Below are 24744 nucleotides of genomic sequence, written 5' to 3'. Positions count from 1 at the left end.
CCATTTATCTCCTGAACCCCCCCGGGTGCACAATGGTCGGGGTGAGCCGGGGCGACGGTGGAGGGAGGGTGGGGGGGGGGGTGAAGCAAGGGCTTTAGTTGTTCCCCCCTCCCTCCTGTCTTTCTCTGTTTCTCCCACTCTCTCTTTCTCTCCCTCCATCTTGTTGTCTCTGACCCCGCCTCCCCCTCCTCCCCCCTGTCATTGTGGGGTTCATTATTTGCCCCCGGGGGCCGCTCCTCGCCGCAGTTCAGGCGTTATCTGACAAGGTGCTTCAGAATGTCGGCCGCCGCTGCCAGACAGATTGGACCTTGTGAATATGTCGGAGCTGAGCGTGCCCAGGAGCGCCACCACCACCGCCGAAACAATGAGGTGGATTGTTGGTTCCCACCGACTCACCCGCCCTCCCCCTCGCCCTCCCCCCTCTGTGTAGCCTCCAACAGTAACAGTTGTACCTGACAGTAAACAAGCTGCCAGTTAACACCTGAGTCACATGATCCCGACTCACAGCGCAAACATCGTCTCAGAAAGCGCCCTGATCAATTCATATGTAATCAATAATTCATCAGCTGCAGAATGAAATCAACTATACATACATATTAATATTAATAATAACAATAATATTAATAATAATAATGTCTGTGCTAGCAGCAGTTTTCATTCAATCCAAGAATCAACAGTTTTGAACTGATAACTGATAACTGTGTCCACGTGACTCAATGTCATTTAACTTCATTTAATTTCTGTCACACAAACTCTTTGATGTTGTAGGTTTTTAAATCCTAACTCTCATTTCATCCCAATTTTCTCCAACCTGTTTTTGTCTCTTTGGGATCTTTTGGAGGATTTTACAAACATTTTGATTCAGATCATTTTAAAAGAAAGATCATCTTCCGACTGTCGTTCTGGATTACAGTTCAACTATATTTACACTTCAGCTGGAGGAATGTGATCCAGGAGTCAATATTTATATATAAGTATATAATACTAATATTTCTAATATTCCTACAGCAGTAAAAAGATCTTTCAGTGGAACAGGGCTTCAGTGAGGAGCTGATGTATATGAACAGTTTATATATGAACAGTAAAAGTTTATATATGAACAGTATCAGTTTATATATGAGCAGTTTATATATGAACAGTAACAGTTTATATATGAGCATTTTATATATGAACAGTAACAGTTTCTATATGAACAGTAACAGTTTATATATGAACAGTATCAGTTTATATATGAGCAGTTTATATATGAACAGTAACAGTTTATATATGAGCATTTTATATATGAACAGTAACAGTTTATATGTGAACAGTAACAGTTTATATGTGAGCAGTAACAGTTTATATGTGAACAGTAACAGTTTATATGTGAACAGTAACAGTTTATATATGAGCAGTAACAGTTTATATATGAGCAGTAACAGTTTCTATATGAACAGTAACAGTTTCTATATGAACAGTAACAGTTTATATGTGAACAGTAACAGTTTCTATATGAACAGTAACAGTTTATATATGAACAGTAACAGTTTATATGTGAGCAGTAACAGTTTATATATGAGCATTTTATATATGAACAGTAACAGTTTATGTATGAACAGTAACAGTTTATATGTGAACAGTAACAGTTTATATGTGAACAGTAACAGTTTATATGTGAACAGTAACAGTTTATATATGAGCAGTAACAGTTTATATGTGAACAGTAACAGTTTATATGTGAACAGTAACAGTTTATATGTGAACAGTAACAGTTTATATATGAGCAGTAACAGTTTATATGTGAACAGTAACAGTTTATATATGAGCAGTAACAGTTTATATGTGAACAGTAACAGTTTATATATGAGCAGTTTATATATGAACAGTAAAAGTTTATATATGAGCAGTAACAGTTTATATATGAGCAGTAACAGTTTATATATGAGCAGTTTATATATGAACAGTAACAGTTTATATATGAGCAGTAACAGTTTATATGTGAACAGTAACAGTTTATATGTGAACAGTAACAGTTTATATATGAACAGTTACAGTTTATATGTGAACAGTAACAGTTTATATGTGAACAGTAACAGTTTATATATGAGCAGTTTATATATGAACAGTAAAAGTTTATATATGAGCAGTAACAGTTTATATATGAGCAGTAACAGTTTATATATGAGCAGTTTATATATAAACAGTAACAGTTTATATATGAGCAGTAACAGTTTATGTATGAGCAGTAACAGTTTATATGTGAACAGTAAGAGTTTATATGTGAACAGTAACAGTTTATATATGAACAGTAACAGTTTATATATGAGCAGTAACAGTTTATATATGAACAGTTTATATGTGAACAGTTTATATATGATCAATTTATGATGCTGTGTGATTGTAAGTTACTGAAGGTAAAATCCAGATAAAATGTGTAAATTAGCAGCAGAGGAAGAGTCTGTAAGTCTGTAAGTCTGTAAATGTGTATAAATGTAGTATAAATGTGTATAAATGTGTATAATTGTGTATAAATGTAGTATAAATGTAGTATAAATGTGTATAAATGTAGTATAAATGTAGTATAAATGTGTATAAATGTAGTATAAATGTGTATAAATGTAGTATAAATGTGTATAAATGTGTATAATTGTGTATAAATGTAGTATAAATGTGTATAAATGTGGTATAAGTGTGTAAGTGTGCAGTGAGTGGTGCTCAGTGTGAACAGTATTTCCGTGCGAGGCGGAGGCAGCGCAGCCACTGTCGCTCGCTCTCTCTGGTTTGCAGTGGTTCTAATGTGGCAGATAAAACCCCCAGCTTTGATATCGCCTGCTCCAATAAGCCCCTTCAGCCTGCCAGCACCTGCCAACGGGGAGGTATGCATTCATCTCCCCCTAACAGGATTATACTGCTCTGTAATTGATTCATTTGCAGTGAGGGGAGGTGACAGTGCTTTGGAAATGAGAGTTTAGGTAACAGGCGCCCCAGAATTCAGCCGACTCCATGTGTCAATTTTATTACATCAGTCCAGATGAACTTGAAAGGCCGGCTTTGTACGCGCTCATTGGCTGTTTGTGCCTCGCTCAAAGGGACCACATTCAATGGAGGTCATTGATGTGTGTGTGGTTCTCTCACTGCGGCGTCTGCGGCGCCCATGTTGAGATGCGTCTGATCAGTTTTCAGTCGGTGGGAGCGATCGATGTGACACAGATGAAGCGTGTTAAAGTCTGGATCAGTTCACACATAGATGCGACAGGAAAACAGACATAATCGGGTCGATCAATAACTCACTGTGAAAAAGCCCAAATCCGCTCAGTCGGGGTCAAACATGGAGGTTACAGAGAAACTCATGTTCACACAGTTTATATAAGCTAACAGTTTAGCAATCACTGTGTGGAGGTATTAGGCTACAGCTAGCACTTTTACTGTATTTAGAATATTTTTAGTGCTAAACTTTATGGCGGACTCCATACACACTCATTAGCACAGGTCTACATTATTTAGAGCGGTAATGCTAACACTTTAGTTAGATGCTAAACTTTTTGCGCTTATATAGCATGCTCAAAATGTTAGCCCTACAACAGCAAGCTACATGCTAACACCTACACAAATGCTACTTAGAGTAACATTATAATCTTCAACCTTTATGGTGAGAGATAGCAGAGTGTTTACGGTTTACTGTTAGCATAGCAGCCTCTATGCTAACAGAGATAGCAGCCTCTATGCTAACAGAGATAGAAGCCTCTATGCTAACAGAGATAGCAGCCTCTATGCTAACAGAGATAGCAGCCTCTATGCTAACAGTGATAGCAGCCTCTATGCTAACAGTGATAGCAGCCTCTATGCTAACAGTGATAGCAGCCTCTATGCTAACAGAGATAGCAGCCTCTATGCTAACAGTGATAGCAGCCTCTATGCTAACAGTTAGTGATAGCAGCCTCTATGCTAACAGTGATAGCAGCCTCCATGCTAACAGTTAGTGATAGCAGCCTCTATGCTAACAGTGATAGCAGCCTCTATGCTAACAGTGATAGCAGCCTCTATGCTAACAGACACTGTAGGGAAACATTACAGAATGCTAACAGCTTTGTGCTACATTATGTTGAGTGCTATGCTAACAGTTTAGCACAGTGCTGGCTACAGTCAGTTGTTGGAAGGTTGATCTTCAGTTTCAGACTCTCAATGAGTCTGGGAAAAGAAAGCCCCCCCTGTGGGGCAGAAGTAGGTGACCCAGTGGATGCAGTCTGCCCCGGGGTGCTGGTGGCGAGGGGTCGGGGGGTCGGAGGGGCGGGGGGGGGGGGGGCGGGTGGTGGCGGTCTCAGGAGCCTCCTTTGTCCGGGACTGTGCAGACAGTGATTAATGAAGCTGCAGCGGGGTGAAGATGATGTTTGATCTCAGGGTGACGATGAAGACAAGATGGCTTCCTGTCCCCGTTTTCTTGCCGTCTCGTAGCGGCTTGACGCCCCACAATCCTCTCTGGTCGCTGAAATCTGGGTTAAATGCAAATTGATCCAAGCGATGGCAGACAATAATTACCATCCTACTTATGTATACGTGCAGTAGACCAGAAGAGAATTCAATAAGACCTGGATGTGTCTGCACTGTGGCCCACATTCAGGTCAACCACAGCGGCGAGACAAAGGACGCCGCGTCCACGGGACCTCGACCTGCCCGAGTTCGCAAACACTGATCTTTATTGAACATCAGTCCTTTATTAAACGGACATATTTCATACACTGTGAACCATAACTTTTATATAATTATAATAATAACTGTAGTTGTATAGCTCTTATAGAAACTATAAAATATTAGTTAACAAAACAGTTCAAATAAATTAAAATTAACATTCTTCATTCATCAAGTTGATTTTATTACTATTACTAAAACAAAATATCTAATAAAAAGTAATTAATGGAGAATGTTTTTAACTTACAAAATACAGTTTGTGTTGAATGTAATCAGTCAAACTAACTTATTACAATTATTATTATTAAATTAAACCCAAACAGTGAACTCAATATATCAATATATCAATATAGATATATTGATCAGAGATTCGTTTTTATACAATTCTCTGTATTATTATTATTATTATTATTATGATGCAGTGTTTTCTCCTCATTAGGAGACATAATCAATAATGCTGTTAAAGAGTCAGAGAGGATTGTGGGTCTTAAAGTTGTTTTCAGACTTTTTACTGCAGTTAGTGAAAGTTGTTCAGTGTTTGCTAGTACGTCTCAACGTCTGAGTTAGCAGTTAGCGGTTAGCAGTTAGCGGTTAGCAGTTAGCAGTTAGCAGTTAGCGGTAACCCTAACTCTGTGAATGACCTCGGTACTGTAACGTTATTCCCTGTCGGTCTCGGAGCCCGGAGTGTTCAATCCCGGTTCGGCTGCTGAGCCCGGTTCTGTCGCTCGCTAACGGCAGATACAGTTAGCCGCAGCTAATTAGCCATTAGCTACGTTAGCTAAAGCTATCTGTCCATCAGGAATAAACATTGAGTCGTTGTTGGACAGATACTTTAGGACAGGAGACGTATTGATTGATAATTGGGACTTTAATTGATCGATCTTACTTTAATGTGATAGACGAAATGTAAGCAGCTGCAACCGTCACTGATTGGTTGGTTGATTGATTGATTGATTGATTGATTGATTGTCATTATTATTTACTGTTTAAAATCTTTTGCACTAATTCTTCTTTTTCTTCTTCTTCTTGTGCTCCTGTGTTCGCGGCGGCGGCGGCGACCTGAAACAAACCCGTGGTGTGAAAAGCAGGTAAGGAAGCAAAAACAGTCACACTTTGAGAGTTTCCTCTTTTCTGTGTCGACACTGAAGTGTCCTTGAGGGCGAGTTCCCGTCGCTGGCTGCTGTAATCTGCTGACACGCTGTTTCACGGGGTTTTGTTGACCTTGTCACCACACTGTTGGTTCTCCTTCTGTTTCTGAGAACACACACACCTTCCCGTCAGGCTCTCACACTCTTTTATTTCCTCCTCTTCTCTCACACTTCCACTTCTCTAACTTCGCCTCCTTTACTCACAGACTCTTGTGTTTGCCGTCGGTTGAATTATTGATTAATGAGCGCTGGTTATTTCTGATGCATTAGAGCTCCTCGCTGCTCTCAGTTGAACTATCAGAGCTTTTATTGGGCCAACTTTACTCCTTGTGGCGTCGAGATGTGATCAGACGCCGTTTCCTCTGCACACAATGACATCCAGACAATAGTTCTGCAGCTTCGTGTCAACAGTTTGTGTTTGCTCTTTTCCTGTTTCAACATCACAATGTCCATAAAGAACCCATCCAGACCTCATCAGCCAGGATCTGGTTCAACATCTGTAACAAAATCTCTACAATAATGACAGAAAAATGAACCCTTTTGGGTCTGAAACTGTGAAACTCCTGCATGTGCGCGGTTCTTATATAGTTATATATACATATATATTATGTTCTTTTTTATATATATATATATATAGTCTCAAAAAGGAACCTGAAGTTCCCAGTGAAATAATCTGTGTCACTGCAGCAGTTTGTGTCTATAATAATCAGGTATTTCTGTGATTTAATGTCAATAAACAGATCAATATGACGCTGAACGCTTGTTTTCTGAATGGAGATTGGTTGATCAGAGCTATGCTAACTTAGCTCATATTAAAACTGACTCATAAAGTCTGAACTTCATTTAAACATGAGGTAATGAACCTCAAACAATCAGAACAAATTCTTTATTTACTTTTTACTTCCTGTTGTTCATCTTAAATATAATAATAAACATCAAAATCAAAAGAACACAAAGAGATTCCTCCTCTTCCTCCTCTTTTTCCTCTTCTTCCTCTTCCTCTTCTCTTCCTCCTCTCCCACTCTGTCACTCTTCACCTTTCTCAGTTAAAGGAAGGTGTTTGATGATTGGATCCAGTCTGATGATTGATAGAATTATTGATTAGACGCTCCCGGAGCTAAGAGTGAGAACAGGAAGTGTGTCAGAAATATTCTCTTGCTTTATCCATTCAAACCTCATCAAATATTGTTTTTCTACAGCAGGAAAAATAATCAATATTTCATTTAAGATGAACTTTGTGACCAAAGTTTGAGTTTTTTTTGTCAGAAGCTGGTTGGCAATCGATTGTTTCTATGATATTGATCAGTCTGAGCTCGTTATTGGTTGTTGTGATTTCTTTATTTACACTAAGTAAAATTTTAATTTAAGGTGGAAATGCTTTGATGTGAATGAGGAGTGACAAGGGTCCCAGAATAGACCCCTGTGGGACACCACCAACAACCTTCAGGTGATCAATGAACTCTGAGTTCTGGTCTGAAATCTTCTCATGGAGGATTTCCATCGAGTGTTTGTGTGAACGAGCTCTCAGAGCCTCTTCACGCTGTCAACGGCGACATAAAACCCTTCTTCTTCTTTTCTAATTCAGCACGGCTCGCTAACACTTAAAGGAAGTAAGAAGAAGATGTCAGACAAATGAGCTTTAATTGGTTTAATTGGTGGAGAGGGTGGTGGATAAAAGGCTTTTATTTTGAAGTGCAGTGAGAGTGCGGCTGGAGAGGATTAAAAATGTCTCCTCGTTCTGACAGACGGTTTCAAAGTGTTTACTCCCAACCTTCCTCCTAACCCTCCTCACCCTCACCCTCCCCATCGTCCTCCTCCTCACCCTCCTCACCCTCACCCTCCCCATCGTCCTCCTCCTCACCCTCCTCACCCTCTCCTCATCCCCCTGACCCTCCTCCTCATCCTCACCCCTCCTCCTCATCCTGACCCTCCTCCTCATCCTCACCCTCCTCCTCATCCTGACCCTCCTCCTCATCCTCACCCTCCTCACCCTCCTCATTCTCCTCACCCTCCTCCTCATCCTCACCCTCTTCTCTGTCTGTAGATGTAATCTGCTCGTAATAGAAGATTTATAATCTCACACTGTAAAGAACACTGAGCTGAACCAGTGGACGGATCAATAATTGTTATGAAGCAGTAAACTGGAAGCAAACATTCTCAATATGAGTCGTTAGCAGGTTGATCAATAATGAAAATAACAGTTTATGGAAGTTAAATTCACTTTGAATTGAATCAAAGACAAAATACTTGATTGACTAATTACTTCAATAATCAATTCGATTGATTATTCATATTTCTTGATCAGCTCAGAACGTTATCGTCAACGACATCGTTACAGTGCAGACATTTTATTCACAAAATTACTCATTTATTCATTTAAATCAATTAATCATTTACACACACACACACAGTAACACACACACACTAACACAGACACAATAACACACACACACTCTCACACACACACACACACACACACACACACACACACACACACACACACAGTTACACACACATAGTTCAGTGACCTCGTGGTTAAATTCCTGTCAGGTTTCTACAGGGAGGGGCTGTGTATGTGTGTGTGTGTATGTGTTTGTGTGTGTGTGTTACTGTGTGTGCGTGTGTGTGTGTGTTAGTTACTGTGTGTGTGTTACTTGTGTGTGTGTGTGTGTGTGTGTGTGTGTGTGTGTGTGTGTGTGCGTGCGTGCGTGTGTGACTCAGGAATGAACGGTGGTGGAGGTCAGTTTCTATTTCAGTCTGAACACTGTAACACACACCTGGCACAGCTGGAGGCAGCAGTCACATCAGAGCGTGAAGAAGAAGGCGGCGGCAGTCAGCAGACGCTGTATCGTCTTTATCTCCTTGACAACAGTCGTAAAGCAGCGTGACATCATCTGAGAGCGTGTGTGCATCTGCAGGTCGTCATAAGGAACCGATTTCACTGCTGATCAATGAAATCAAAGAGCGGTTAACAGGCAGAAAGTCACACTGAACCCATTTGTTCCTGGAGGCAGTCCTCATCCCTGTTCACCTGGAAACACCTGGAGACTCCTGGAAACCCTGGAAAGAGTCCTCATCCCTGTTCACCTGGAAACACCTGAAGACTCCTGGAAACCCTGGAGACAGTCCTCATCCCTGTTCACCTGGAAACACCTGGAGACTCCTGGAAACACCTGGAGACAGTCCTCATCCCTGTTCACCTGGAAACACCTGGAGACTCCTGGAAACCCTGGAGACAGCCCTCATCCCTGTTCACCTGGAAACACCTGGAGACCCCTGGAAGCCCTGGAGACCGTCCTCATCCCTGTTCACCTTGAAACACCTGGAGACTCCTGGAAACTCCTGCGAGGTCTCAGTGTGTTTCCGAGGAGGAAGGATGTTGTTATAGAGCTGATGAACCTCAGTGTCAGGTGGTAACTGGGCAGCTGTGTCTCAGGAGGTAGAGCGGGTCGTACACTGATCAGAGGGTTGGTGGTTCGATCCCCGGCTCCTCGTGCTGCAGGTTGAAGTGTCCTTGAGCAAGATACTGAACCCCAAACTGAGTGAATGAGTGAATGTGACTGTAAAGAGCTCTGAATAAGTATAGTCTGTTTACTGCTTACAAATGTGGAAATTCGGTTTCACAATGAGAACTTTAATAATAAACAAACATCACATTCACATACTGAGCAACAAACTGCAGTGAAGTCCTCAACTGCTGAATCTACTTTCATTTATTAGCTTATTGTAGATATTTCAGCTATCAGTAATCTGTAACGGCTGCCTGTAGGTAAGAGCTCACCTTCACTGTACAGTGGCTGATTAATATTAGTATTTATATAGTATTATATAATAAAGTATTAATAATAAAAAATAAAAAAATAAATACAACAATCAGGATCAATAATAGTAATAATAATGTTCAGGTTCTCCAAATTTAAAAAATAACATATTTGTTTGGTCTTCATGATTTAAACAGTTTATTAAATTTCCAAACATATAAATCTCACTAATGAATTAATCACAATATCTATATGTTATATATATGTGAGACGTGTTATTGATAACGATCAGCCTTTATGAGAATTGTGTTGTAATCATTATAAAACTGTTGTACAGTTAAAGTTCTGCCTCCGTCAGTTAATTCACAGCGATTCATTTAACCTCCATTAGTGATTTAACAAGTTCTCTCTCAGTGATTAATACAGTCACATCGTCTGCATAGAGAAGCACTTTTTCACTTCACTTTTCTTAAATAATCAAACCCAAAATAAAGTGCGTCTGTCAGCAGGATTATTATTACTCACGTTGTATGAGTGGATTGATCCAACTGTAACCTGATGAACTGAGTGTAAACTAAGACATTCTGATGGTGTCATACTGTCGCATCTAAGGTTAGTTAATGTTAACAAAATGTTAGCTAATCTATATCAATTGTTAGCTAGCTAGTTACATCTGATTGCCAGTTGTAGCATAACTGAAGCTAATTATCTTTTTGAGTTCGGGACTTACAAACGGTGAGTTATAAACTCATCAGCGTTGATCTTACAACCAACATTTCCTGAACAAAAAAACTAAATTTCTTGATGGAGACATCACATACCCACAATCCTCTGGTTCATCACCTCATGTGGATTTTCAGCAATTAGCTAGCTTAGCTAGCATCATTTTTGTTTACATTGTAACAAAACAATAAAAAACTAAAGACGTTAAGTAACAAACAGGTTTAAATATTAGTAGACAGATCAATAAAAAGGGGTTTTGCAGTGTAGTGAAGACTGTTTCGAACTTATTGTTTAACTTTGTTCAGTCATAAATATTAAACAGAGTTCGGGGAGTTTTTATGAACGTTTTAAAGCCGACTGTGTGTGACTGCAGCCTCGAAGCAGAGGGCATTATGGGGTTTCCTTTTGTCTGAGCTCCTGCTGCCGACTGCGCTCCAACAAAAGGACCAGCGTTTATTACCACAGCCTGCTGGGCTGAAGGAAGCCCGGGACCCCCACCTTCTCTCCCTCTCTCTCCTCACCCTCCTCACCCTCCTCACCCTCCCTCCGTCCTCACCATCCTCACCCTCTTCAGCAGGTTTAGTCTCAGAAAGCAGAAGTGTTTTTTTAGCTGTGATCAGGTATTGAAGTCGTGCTGTTGTGTAATAATCTCATTTTTCAGGAAGTTAAAGCCTCACTCCTCCCCCTCCTCCTCCTTCTCCTCCTCCTCCTCCTCTCTGCTGCTGGTTGCCATGACAACTCTCACCACAACAAATGTCCCGCCCTGAAAACAACAGAGAGACCAACTGTGGAAAACCAGCTCTGTCAGGAAAAGAGAAGAAAATGAAAAATTATAGAGGAAAACAGAGACGTAAGAGCTAATTAAAAATACATTTGATTGTAGAGGAAAAAGAGAGACACATTAAACTCAAATCGGTACATTTGTTGAACATAATTTCATTAGAAGTTGCCTTAACTCAAAAAGATTAATTGAACTGTTGAACATTTGTTTTTAAACTGTAGTGATTAAAATAAACAGGATGATCCTATAACATACAGATTGATGTTACAGTTCAGTTTTAATCAAAATCTCTAAATAGTTTTAATATTATTCAAAGTTTTCGTACCAATAATGTAAAATTATGGTATTCTGGAAATAATGGTAAATGGACCTGTACTTGTATAGCGCCTTTCTAGTCTTCCGACCACTCAAAGCGCTTTTACACTACGTGCCACATTCATACACATTCACACACCGATGCAGGGCATCGGGAGCAATTCGGGGTTCAGTATCTTGCTCAAGGATACTTTGACATGTGGCACCAGGAGCCGGGGATTGAACCCACAACCTTCCGATTAAGGAACGACCCGCTCTGCCTCTGAGCCACAGCCGCCCCCATAATAAAGTTCAGGTCATTGAATAATTTACATTTTTTATGTGCACACATACCAGTCAAAGTAAAATTTAAACAACATTTTCTTGTTGTTAAAGCAGTTTGGTTAGTAGATCATCAGGTATCAGTGGTCTGTTCACCGGTCTGATAACACGTCATTTATTAGCCCCACCAGTGTCGACCCTGAAACAGGACAACGACAGCAATCACAGGATTAGTAGTATTCACTTTAACAATAATAATAATAATAATAATAATGATAATAATAATAATGCTGGCTGTGTGTTTCCATGGAGATGCAGTTGTTTAGCCGTTCCTCTCCAAGAAAGACAGAAGTCCAAAGGCTGAACCTGCTTTGGGGGTTTTGGGGGAATCAAAGTATCAGAGTAAAGTTTTTTTTTGTTTTATGGTTTTATGACCTCAGTGGGTACGGCCATACGGGTACGTGGCGCTGACTGTGTATCTGTGTTTCAATGCATCTGATTGGTTCTCTGTATCGGACGAAATATATAGTTCAGGAAGGTGAAAACTAATCGTTATATAAATTAACGTACGTTAAAGTCTTGTGTGTGTGTGTGTGTGTGAGTGCTGCAGCGTCTTATTGTGAAAGAGTGCAGAGTGCAAAGAGTTCTCAGTTGGAGGCGGTGGAGAAAAACGTTTGTTGTTTCAGTCGGACACGACTTCCTCTCTGTTGAGGAGAATGATGATGATGATGATGATGATGATGAAGATGATGATGATATTGATGATGAAGATGATGAAGATGATTATGATGATAATAAAGATGATGAAGAAGATGATGAGGATGATGATGATGATGATATTGATGATGAAGATGAAGATGATGAAGAAGATGATGAGGATGACGATGATATTAATGATGATGATGAAGATGATGATGAGGATGTGTCACCTGGATGTCTGCTGGCTGTTTCTTATGCTCCTGTCCATTTTCCATGTTGCTGGTCTGACTGTGAAACCCACTAATGGCTCATTAATCTGCACTTTAACTTGCTGAGATCTCTCAGATGTTAACGGACCAACCTGTGGTCGCTGGGAGTGGTTGCTGTGTTTTCCTGGAAGAGCTGCTTTATAATCTCTGGGTAACACTCAACTAATTTCTAGAGAGAAATATTACAAAATCATAATCATCAAACCATGTTGAACAATCAATAAAAAATATTTTTGTCTTGTTCTTAATCTGAATTCACCAAGAAGTTGAATTAGACTGGAACTAAACATCATTTTTTCATTATCGATCAGTCTGTTCTGGTCAATAATTCAACCTGTAAAATGTCAAATAATAGTGAAAACTGGTCCCACCAACAAAGATCTTTGATTTACTGTGACATAAACCGAACAGTAAGTAAAAGTAATCAGTAATAATAAATAAACAAGTTAATGAGTTTAGATAAATCTGATGGAGCGTCTGTGAGACGTTCAGGTGTCTCTGGAAACCTAAGCTACTGGTCTGAGTGGGAACCAGCAGGGTTTACTGGGAGCTGAGAGTGACTGGTTTTTCTCTGAAGACAGGAAGTGGAGACACCTCTTTGCTTGGAGGTACAATGGAGACCACATCGCGGTAACAGTGGGCTCATTGTACCGACACCCTCCCCCCGACTGCCCCTCTGACTCTCCCTCAGCCCATATTGTCAGCGGGGAGATGCTGCTCTGTTCAGGACAGCAGCAGCATCACAATCAGAGACTCTCAGAACAAGATCCAGTGTGCAGGTTCATGGTCTCTGTACGAGCAGAGGAAGGAAGCCGATCACAGAAACTAATCAATTAATAATAAAAAATCACTCAAAGTTTAAAAAGAAAAACGTATTATTTATTGACAGAAATCATCACGTCTAACTAGCTAATATCAGCTCGCACAGTTAGCACATGCAGCGGTGAGAGACGTTACAAGAGACTGTCGACTGTTAGAGAGCAGCACTCATCTTCAGATTCGTCCTCTCCAGTTCTTAAGTAATAGATGCTTGCAGCAGCTATGCTAACCTCTTTAGTTGCCACCATTGTTGTTTTCTAAACCACGCCTATAGCTCATCTTGTAGCTGCCAGTAGTTCTTTAAAGGATGCTGATTGGTTGGACACAAACACATCGATTGAAGCCTTTAAAGATTCTCACGTGAGTCCAGTTTCCTTGCAGGTTACAAACAGACAGCCAACAGTTGTAGGATGCTAACGGAGGTCAGTTATTTTTTCTGGACTGATTATTGATCCTCATTTAGCTCTCAGGGTTGAGATATCACAAGAAACTTACCTTGGACTCATTACTCATTACAACATTACTTTAGATAAAATAAATATATAATATATAAACCAACAGCTGTAGGATGCTAACGGAGGTCAGTTATCTCTCTGGACTGATTATTGATGTTTAGTTTTAGCTTTAAAAAGCTGTCAATTAATGTTTTTAACTGTTTCCTATAAAATAAATATATAATCTATAAACACAGAACTTTATTTGAGCTTCAGTTTTACTGTGCGGTTCCAGTTATGACTCCAGCTTTTAGATATCTGCAGAAGGTCCCTGAGCTGCGACCTGATTGGTCCATAGTGAGTCAGAGAGGCAAGTGACGAGTCATCAGTCATTTGTGTGATTTTCGAGCCCCGCAGACATTCATCCTCTCAACCTGAGACTTCACCCTCAGGGGGCGAGTGGCTGTCAGCCCCTGTCACCTCAGTTTGGAGAGGGAGTGGGGGGGCCAGGTCACATGATGGATGAACATTACTGACAGAAAATACTGCCCCATTACAGACAGAAAATACTGCCCCATTGCTGACAGTAAATACTGCCCCATTACAGACAGTAAATACTGCCCCATTACAGACAGTAAATACTGCCCCATTGCTGACAGTAAATACTGCCCCATTGCTGACAGAAAATACTGCCCCATTGCTGACAGTAAATACTGCCCCATTACAGACAGAAAATACTGCCCCATTGCTGACAGAAAATACTGCCCCATTACAGACAGAAAATACTGCCCCATTACAGACAGAAAATACTGCCCCATTACAGACAGAAAATACTGCCCCATTGCTGACAGTAAATACTGCCCCATTACAGACAGTAAATACTGCCCCATTACAGACAGAAAATACTGCCCCATTGCAGACAGAAAATACTGCCCCATTACAGACAGAAAATACTGCCCCATTACTGACGGTAAATACTGCCCCATTACAGACAGAAAATACTGCCCCATTGCTGACAGTAAATACTGCCCCATTACAGACAGAAAATACTGCCCCATTACTGACAGAAAATACTGCCCCATTGCAGACAGAAAATACTGCCCCATTACAGACAGAAAATACTGCCCCATTACTGACGGTAAATACTGCCCCATTACTGACAGTAAATACTGCCCCATTGCTGACAGTAAATACTGCCCCATTGCTGACAGAAAATACTGCCCCATTGCTGACAGTAAATACTGCCCCATTACAGACAGAAAATACTGCCCCATTGCTGACAGAAAATACTGCCCCATTACAGACAGAAAATACTGCCCCATTACAGACAGAAAATACTGCCCCATTACAGACAGAAAATACTGCCCCATTGCTGACAGTAAATACTGCCCCATTACAGACAGTAAATACTGCCCCATTACTGACAGAAAATACTGCCCCATTGCAGACAGAAAATACTGCCCCATTACAGACAGAAAATACTGCCCCATTACTGACGGTAAATACTGCCCCATTACAGACAGAAAATACTGCCCCATTGCTGACAGTAAATGCTGCCCCATTACAGACAGAAAATACTGCCCCATTACTGACAGAAAATACTGCCCCATTGCAGACAGAAAATACTGCCCCATTACAGACAGAAAATACTGCCCCATTACTGACGGTAAATACTGCCCCATTACTGACAGTAAATACTGCCCCATTACTGACAGAAAATACTGCCCCATTGCTGACAGTAATGTAATGTAATGTAGTTGGTGTTGTTGGTGGTTGTTATGGTGTTGTTGATCGTTTCTGTATAGTTGGTGGTTGTTATGGTGTTGTTATGTTGTTGTTGGTTGTTACGGTGTTGTTGGTGGTTTCTGTATGGTTGGTGTTGTTGGTGGTTGTTATGTTGTTGTTGATGATTGTTGTTGGTGGTTTGATGGTTGTTGTTGTTGTTGGTGGTGGTGGTTGTTATGGTGTTGTTGGTGGTTTTATGGTCGGTGTTGATGGTTGTTGTTGGTGGTTGTTATGTTGTTGTTGGTGGTTTCTGTATGGTTGGTGTTGTTGGTGGTTGTTATGTTGTTGTTGATGATTGTTGTTGGTGGTTTTATGGTTGTTGTTGGTGGTGGTGGTGGTGGTTGTTATGGTGTTGTTGGTGGTTTCTGTATGGTTGGTGTTGTTGGTGGTTGTTATGTTGTTATTGATGATTGTTGTTGGTGGTTTTATGGTTGTTGTTGTTGGTGGTGGTGGTGGTTGTTATGGTGTTGTTGGTGGTTTTATGGTCGGTGTTGATGGTTGTTGTTGGTGGTTGTTATGTTGTTGTTTGTGGTTTCTGTATGGTTGGTGTTGTTGGTGGTTGTTATGTTGTTGTTGATGATTGTTGTTGGTGGTTTTATGGTTGCTGTTGTTGGTGGTGGTGGTGGTGGTGGTTGTTATGGTGTTGTTGGTGGTTTCTGTATGGTTGGTGTTGTTGGTGGTTGTTATGTTGTTATTGATGATTGTTGTTGGTGGTTTTATGGTTGTTGTTGTTGGTGGTGGTGGTGGTTGTTATGGTGTTGTTGGTGGTTGTTGTTGGTGGTTGTTATGTTGTTGTTTGTGGTTTCTGTATGGTTGCTTAGGCAGTACAGAAAAGCTTGGTGGTTGTTGTGTTTCAGGTGTTGCTATGCTGTTGCTAGGTGGTTTATATATGAATGCAGTAACTGTTGGTGGTTCAGTTGTTCGGGGACTAAATCTGTTTGTCGTCCTTCAGATCGTTTTTACATCCTGAAACTGATTTATTTGTCACCACTTCATCTCCACATGCAGTCAGAACAAAAAGGCGGCAAACGTTCCCTGAACTGACGGTAAATGTGCGAGTGGAAACTGATGACAGTGGTAGTTTTCTTCTTCTCCTCCTGTTTAGCCGGTAGACTACTTCTGTCCGGCTACAGGTTGTGGTGGACGGAGGTCTTGTGAGTCAACGATAAAGTGAGTCTGTCAGCAGTTTCACTACCTCAAACTGTTCCTGGAACAGATCCACAATACCTCTGAAGACCAGTCAGCCTATGTGAGGCAATACCTGACTGTGTGTGTGTGGGGTAATTAGCTTGTTAAACGGGGGAGGGGCCTATCATGAATATTAATGAGGATGTGTTACATCAGATGATAAAATGTCAGTAACTCAATCAATATCTACAGCGAGCTCCACCTGAAGTGACTGATCCATAAATTCTACATCCTGTCAGCTGGTTCATTCACTTCCTGTGTCTCTCTCTCTCTCACTGTCTGTCTCTCTCCCTCCCTCTCTCTCGCTCTCTCTCTCTCTCTCGCTCTCTCTCTCTCTGCCTCTCTCTCTCTGTCTCTCTCTCACTGTCTGTCTCTCTCTCTCTCTCTCCCACCCACCTAGAGCCGGAGGATCTGTCCTAGGTTTCTGCCTTTTAACAGGCAGTTTTTCCTTGCCCTTGTCTCCAAGGTCTTGCTCATGGTGGTACTGTTGGGTCTCTGTAAATAATGTTATAAAGAGTTCGGTCTAGACCTGCTCTATTTGAAAAGTGTCCTGAGATAACTTCTGTTATGAATTGGCGCTATACAAATAAAATTGAATTGCTCACATTCATTCATCTCCTTTTTGTCTTTTTGTTCATTTAAGACTGTTTTTGCGCAGCGTTATGTTTATGGTTTATGGGTAGTTGCTAACGTTGAGTTGCTAACGTTGAGTCGCTAACGTTGAGCCGCTAACGTTGAGTCGCTAACGTTGAGCCGCTAACGTTGAGTCGCTAACGTTGAGTCGCTAACGTTGAGTCGCTAACGTTGAGTCGCTAACGTTGAGTCGCTCCCTGCATAAATACAAAGGTAAAGAAGTTAAATCAACTGCAGTCATCAATTATTGGCAGTGAAAAGTTTCTGTCAGGAGGAAGGTATTCAACAACTCTCCTCTTCTCCTTTTGTAAAGATTCATCTTCCACCTGGGAACATGAAACCCCCCCCCCCAGAGAGGCTGCTGGGTTGAAAACCCTCAAACTGCTTCATCACCAACAGCAGACGAGTGAATGCCTGCATCCATTATTCACTCTTAAAGTCTGACTTTCTCTTAAGGCAACCTACATTTTCATACAGGGGGGGCAGCCCCCCCCCCCACCCCCACAGAGGCTGATGATTAATTGAACACTTACACAGAAAGATGAAGTTTGATGGGCTTCAAAATGCATGTAGAACAAGATTCACAGTTCAAAAGAGAAGTTTTATTTTTTAATTCTTTTTACCTTCGAACGTCTGTGGCTGCACACACACACACACAGTAACACACACACTGTTACACACACACACACTATAATACACACACACACACAGTAACACAGACACACACACACACACAGTATAACACACAGTATAACACACACACACACAGTAACACAGACACACACACACACACAGTATAACACACACACCATAATCCACACACTATAATACACACACACACAGTATACACACACACACACACACACACACACACACACACACACACTCTGCAGCTTCACAGTCAATTGATAGTGTTTTGCAACAAGAAGAAAAGAAGACAAGTTGTTCACACGTCTGACCTTCTTCTTCTTTGGTTGAATCGCGCTCACCGCCCGCCCCCCCCCCCCCACACACACACACTGTATAATACACACACACACACACACACTGTATAATACACGACACACACACACACACACACACACACACTGTATAATACACACACACACACACACTGTATAATACACACACACACACACACACACACTGTATAATACACACACACACACACACTGTATAATTCACACACACACACACACTGTATAATACACACACACACACACACACACTGTATAATACACACACACACACACTGTATAATACACACACACACACACACACTGTCAGAGGGTATCAGGGTATCAGGTCTTATCAGAGGGCAGCAGCAGGGTTTCATGTAGTTCTTCTGTAATCAGACGACACACCGCGGCCGAGGTGAGAGGGGCGGGGCTTCAACCGACGCACTCTGCTGCTGATAGGATTAACACACACACACACACTATAACACACACACACCGTGGTGGGTTCAAGGACCTCGCTGCTCATTTTAATCACATCTAACAGTTCAATCAGCAGCTGGAGTTCAGTGTTATAATAATACTGTATTATTACAGTTATAAAAATACTGTAGAGACACTGAGTCCACAGTGAGATCACTGGTTCATCTGTGTGTGTGTGTGTGTGTGTGTGTGTGTCCCCCCCCAGAGTTAACACTGTGTAACTGACAGAAGTCAAGGTGTTAAAACCTGATTAAGATTTTGGTGACTCAACTTGTTCAAAGAGGAACTGCTGCTCTTCTTCCTGTCACACCTTCAACACTGATAACACACACACACACACACACACACACACACACACACACACACCATAACACACACACACATTTTCTTACGATCATATAAAAGAGTTCTGTTGTTTTGTTGTTTGTTTGTTTGTTTGTGTTTACAGATTAAAGGTTCACACTCACATTGTTTCTCTCTCCAAAATCAATGTATTTGTATTTTTATATTAAAATCCAGTAATTTTATTTTCCTGTTAAACAAACTGATAATAATATCAATAATATCACATTCACTCGTGTATCAATCTGCAACTTGTAGCCACACAGAGCTCTATCGACTGTATAAAAACTTTATGCCTGACCTCTGCCCATCTGACCTCCGCCTGTCGGACAGAAGCTCAGCTTTATCAGTGATTTGGTGAAACTGGATCATATTTTATAGAGAAAATATTCTATGCCCTTAGTTAGCTTGTGCAGCTAATGCAGCCGCGGGGTGCCAGGAGCCAAAGCGGGAAAAACCCATCTGCATTAGGATGGTTGTGTTTTCGTTACCTTAGAATGAGCTGTTTTTATCTTTGGCGGAGTCCGCCATGTTGAACCACCATGTTTCTACGGTAACACACGGACAAACCAAACTCTGGATGTAGATAGGACCTTTCAGCCACCGTAGCTCCTCCTCTTCCTGTTTCCATCAGCCAATCAGATGCTGGTTTGTTTTTTTACGTTCAGTTTGTTCCCTCAGGAGATAAATCTTTTTGTACGAGCTCAGAAACATTTTTCTAGGCAAGTTTTCAGAAAAATATCTTCAACCTCTCTCTGTGGTTGGAGTTTTTCTTTAGTCCTCCTCCCTCCTCCTGCTCCCTCTTCTACCCCCTCCTCCCGCCCTGCGAGGGGGTGAATTACAGAGCGACTCTCCTCTTTTTGTTTTCTAACTGGTCGACCACATGGGGGAAGAGGCTGGGATGTGGTGACTGTAATTACACAGCAGCCCGCCAACAGGTCGGCCATGGAAACTCTCACTCACCCTTCCTCACCCTCCTCCCTCACCCTCCTCCCCTGTTAGCGCTGTCTTTGAGGGATTTCTCTCCATTCTTCAATCCTTCGTCTACCACAGCAATGATCAATATTTATTGTAACATTAATGAGTTGGTTAATCAGATCGGCTGCTTCCAGGAACCTTTTACATTATTATATTTCTATATTATTTATATATTATTTATATATTATTTTGTATATTATTTATATTTTTTTATTTCTTTTTCCGCACATCGTTTCCATAAACAGTTTGAATTCAGAAGCTTTCTTCAGTTTAAAAAGTGTTTTCCTCTTTTACAAAATAAAAGTTTGAAGGGAAACTAGAATAAAAAACTAACAAAAATTCTTCATTTTTAAAGTTCTGGATTGACGGGATAAAGCTAATTATCATTTTCATTATTGATTATTGTACAGATTTTTAATTAAATGATTAATTGATCCAAGCTGACATCTTCAAATTTGTCCAAAAATAGTAATTAGAGAAGACCTGTTGTTTATTTACACCTGTCTGACCTCAGCCACCTGTCTGACCTCTGTCTGTCTGACCTCTGCCTGTCTGACCTCTACCTGTCTGACCTCTGTCTGTCTGACCTCAGCCACCTGTCTGACCTCTGCCTGTCTGACCTCCACCTGTCTGACCTCCACCTGTCTGGCCTCCACCTGTCTGGCCTCCACCTATCTGACCTCTGCCTGTCTGACCTCTACCTGTCTGGCCTCCACCTATCTGACCTCTGCCTGTCTGACCTCTACCTGTCTGACCTCTGTCTGTCTGACCTCTGCCTATCTGACATCCACCTGTCTGACCTTCACCTGTCTGGCCTCCACCTATCTGACCTCTGCCTGTCTGACCTCCACCTGTCTGGCCTCCACCTGTCTGGCCTCCACCTATCTGACCTCTGCCTGTCTGACCTCTGCAGACTGAGCCTCGGTCTGATCTCAGCCTGTGTGACCTCAGCCTGTCTGGCCTCCACCTATCTGACCTCTGCCTGTCTGACCTCCACCTGTCTGGCCTCCACCTATCTGACCTCTGCCTGTCTGACCTCTACCTGTCTGGCCTCCACCTATCTGACCTCTGCCTGTCTGACCTCTACCTGTCTGACCTCTGTCTGTCTGACCTCTGCCTATCTGACCTCCACCTGTCTGACCTTCACCTGTCTGGCCTCCACCTATCTGACCTCTGCCTGTCTGACCTCCACCTGTCTGGCCTCCACCTGTCTGGCCTCCACCTATCTGACCTCTGCCTGTCTGACCTCTGCAGACTGAGCCTCGGTCTGATCTCAGCCTGTGTGACCTCAGCCTGTCTGACCTCTACCTGTCTGACCTCTGCCTGTCTGACCTTAGCCACCTGTCTGACCTCTACCTGTCTGACCACTGCCTGTCTGACCTCAGCCACCTGTCTGACCTCCGCCTGTCTGACCTCTATCTGACCTCCCTCTGTCTGACCTCTGCCTATCTGACCTCCACCTGTCTGACCTCCACCTATCTGACCTCTATCTGACCTCTGCCTGTCTGACCTCTACCTGTCTGACCTCAGCCTGTGTGACCTCTACCTGTCTGACCTCTGCCTGTCTGACATCAGCCACCTGTCTGACCTCTACCTGTCTGACCTCTGCCTATTTGACCTCTACCTGTCTGACCTCCACCACCTGTCTGACCTCCACCTGTCTCACCTCAACCACCTGTCTGACCTCTGCCTGTCTGATCTCTGTCTGTCTGACCTCAGCCACCTGTCTGACCTCTGCCTATTTGACCTCTACCCGTCTGACCTCCGCCACCTGTCTGATCTCTGTCTGTCTGACCTCAGCCACCTGTCTGATCTCTGTCTGTCTGACCTCAGCCACCTGTGTGACCTCTGCCTGTCTGACCTCTGCAGACTGAGCCTCGGTCTGATCTGGTCTCTGCTGGTCTTCGGTTTATTATTTATGATCCGACATGAAGTGACATCATCATTCAAACAAATATATTTGTACTGAAGGAAACAGGAAGTTTATGTGAAGCTCTGGATGTTTGAATAACAATCATCGTCCTGTTGCTGCTGTTGGTTCAGAGGTTGTAAAGCCAGCCTTCCACCTTTAATACTTTAATGTTTGTTTCAGTATCAGAAAGAAAGAAAATACATCAAATGTTTATTTCAGATGGAAGAACAGTTTCATATCAAGTTATTTATTATTATTATTATTATTGTTATTATTATTCTGTTGTTGTTGTTGTTGTTTCTGAAGATTTAAGGTAGTATTTTGTTTTGTGAATATTGTTAATAATAAAAGACTGTAAACAATCAAACTGTTAATATTTTAGTTATTAATTCTTCAGCTGTTAATGATCGTTATTAGTGTTGTAAACAATCAATAATAATAATGTTATTAATCTCAGTCAGTGTGAGGAGCCTCTGTTGACTCTTAGTGTGTGTGGGTGGGGGGCCGGTGGGGGGCCGGTGGGGCCCTGAACATTTGTTGGGAGCAGAAACATGTGCAGAGGCTGGGCACAGATGGTGGCTTCGTATCGGAGGAGGTTTGGGGGGGAGGACGGTGGGGGAGTGATGGTGGGGGAGGACGGGGGGGGGGGATGCCGGAGACTCTGGGCTCTCTCTCTCCTCCCTGCTGGAGTTTCCAGCCTGTTGCACCGAAGCATCGGGGCCCTGCAGATAAATGGGTCTTTAATTGAATTAGGAGCTGGACGATAACACAGAGACACAGCCAGGTGGACAATATGTGGCCAGAAGTATGTGGACAGCTCTCTTTAACCAATCTGCTGCCTCAGCGGATCAATAACTATTTTATTTTACAGAAGGTTTTTATCTAGACTTTGAGCTGATTAAAAGGTAGAAAGTACAATTAATTATTAACAACAATTGTTTTTTTTGTCATCAATCAATCACTGAAAATCAATAATTAATCAGATAATCTGTAATTAATTTGTTGTTAAAAAGGGAAGAAAACATAAATCTGTTTTTAGAGACAGTCAAGAAGAAAACATTTCAAAATAAAAGTGGTATTTTATCCTGCCAGCCGGCTAGTTTCAAACCCCGTTGATGTAATCTGAGTCTCTTCCAGGTCAAACAGATTATTTCCAGGATATTTGTTGATAATAATCTGTACAGTTCCAGGTTTCCTGTCGAGGATCAACTGAGATAAAGATTTATTATATGGCCAAAAATATGTGGACACACTTTAGGTTGATTACTTATGTGTGTCACATTCAGCTGTCCACATACTTTTGTCCACCTGTGTGTTACCTGCCTGTTCTGACTGAGTCAGTTCCAGCTGGCAGCCGCTAGGCAGCGACCTCATTCTTTACAGCCTGTCTCACCTCCTCCTCCCCATCTCCCCCTCCTCCCCCCTCCCCCCTCCCCCCTCCAGTGGTTCAGGTGATCTGCTCTCAGGCGAGAGAGAGAGAGAGAGAGACAGAGAGACAGAGAGTGAGCTGCTTTTATCTCTCATTACCTTTCAGCGAGCAGCAGGATGTGGACGCAGCACCTGGACGAGGAGCCGATCGCTCTGATCTGATCAATACGTGGAAACACAGACGGATTATTGGATCTGATTATTGGGATTATTATTAATGGTTGAATCTGATCACCTGGATGGTCCTCAGAGGAATAAAACGCTGTTTGTCAGGAGACGTTCGGTTTGATCTCATCGAGGCGTCTGAAGCCCCGCCCTCCTCGCTGTGGAGCGGTGGCGTGTCTTCAAACGCAGAGCAGCAATTGGCTGCTGTTATTTGAACCTCACGTTAAGGTTTGACACTGATTGGATTAAATATTAGTTGGATTAAAGAGCAATGAGGAAACTAATGAGGTTATTTAAAACAGTGTTTAATAATGGTAATAATGGTAATAAAGGGTTGTTTGGGGTCAGTCGATCTTGTCGGATGTTTTTTGTTTTAAAAACAGAATCAAACGTCAGTTTTCATCCTGTCGAACGTTTTCTTGTTGTTTTTCTCGTCGTCAGTTTTTGAGAGTTTATTTTTATTTTTGTTCCAGTTTTTTTCTGTTTGATCAGTTTAGAGACAAAAAGAAATGAATTCACATTAAGATTAACAGTTTATAGTACAAATATTTATATAGTATATAATATATTATATAAATATAACATATATAGTATATCATATTTCTGTACGTTTCCACTGTGAGTTTGTTCGTGTCCAAAGTTTTAGAGTTTGAGTTGTTTCTGTCCGTTTGGAGCTCTATTAGCACCATTAGCACTATTAGCTATATTAGCTCTATTAGCACTGTTAGCTCTCTTCCAGCAAGATAAAGGCTGTTTCCTGTGTGCAGCACCTGCACACAGCGCGGACACATGAGCCAGTGTTCAGTCTGATCCGTGTAACATACCTTCTCATGACCACCTGCCCGGAAACTCCCCCGTCCTTACCCCTCCTCACCCCTCAGAAACAGCTGGAGGCATTTGTTTGCATTAAAGTGTGCGAGTGTGTTCTTCCGTCCAGAGAGAAAATGTTTGAGGAGAGAGGGAGCACGGGGAGGAGAGAGGAGGAGAGGGAGGACGGAG

General features: G+C 41.9%; 1 protein-coding gene and 1 long non-coding RNA gene across 5 annotated transcripts in view; one reads left to right on the top strand and one right to left on the bottom strand.

Moving 5' to 3' along the window:
• The window catches only part of zeb2a (zinc finger E-box binding homeobox 2a), a 65241-nt gene that overhangs the window by 12987 nt on the left and 27510 nt on the right, over positions 1–24744 (top strand). The window lies entirely within an intron of this gene.
• On the bottom strand, positions 6685–24736 carry LOC127365091 (uncharacterized). 3 transcript variants are annotated; one of them, XR_007885109.1, is made up of 5 exons: positions 24570–24736; positions 11727–11853; positions 8845–11098; positions 8591–8757; positions 6685–6930 (listed from the first exon to the last, which is right to left on the bottom strand). It is a non-coding gene; the product is annotated as an uncharacterized LOC127365091 (long non-coding RNA). The 3 variants fall into 3 exon arrangements; XR_007885111.1 differs by lacking the exon at positions 24570–24736 and adding an exon at positions 19754–20027; XR_007885110.1 differs by lacking the exon at positions 24570–24736 and adding an exon at positions 18441–18480.

This window comes from Dicentrarchus labrax, unplaced genomic scaffold (genome assembly GCF_905237075.1).
Source record: "Dicentrarchus labrax unplaced genomic scaffold, dlabrax2021, whole genome shotgun sequence".
NCBI lineage: Eukaryota > Metazoa > Chordata > Actinopteri > Moronidae > Dicentrarchus > Dicentrarchus labrax.
This window is presented reverse-complemented; position numbering and strand designations above follow the sequence as displayed.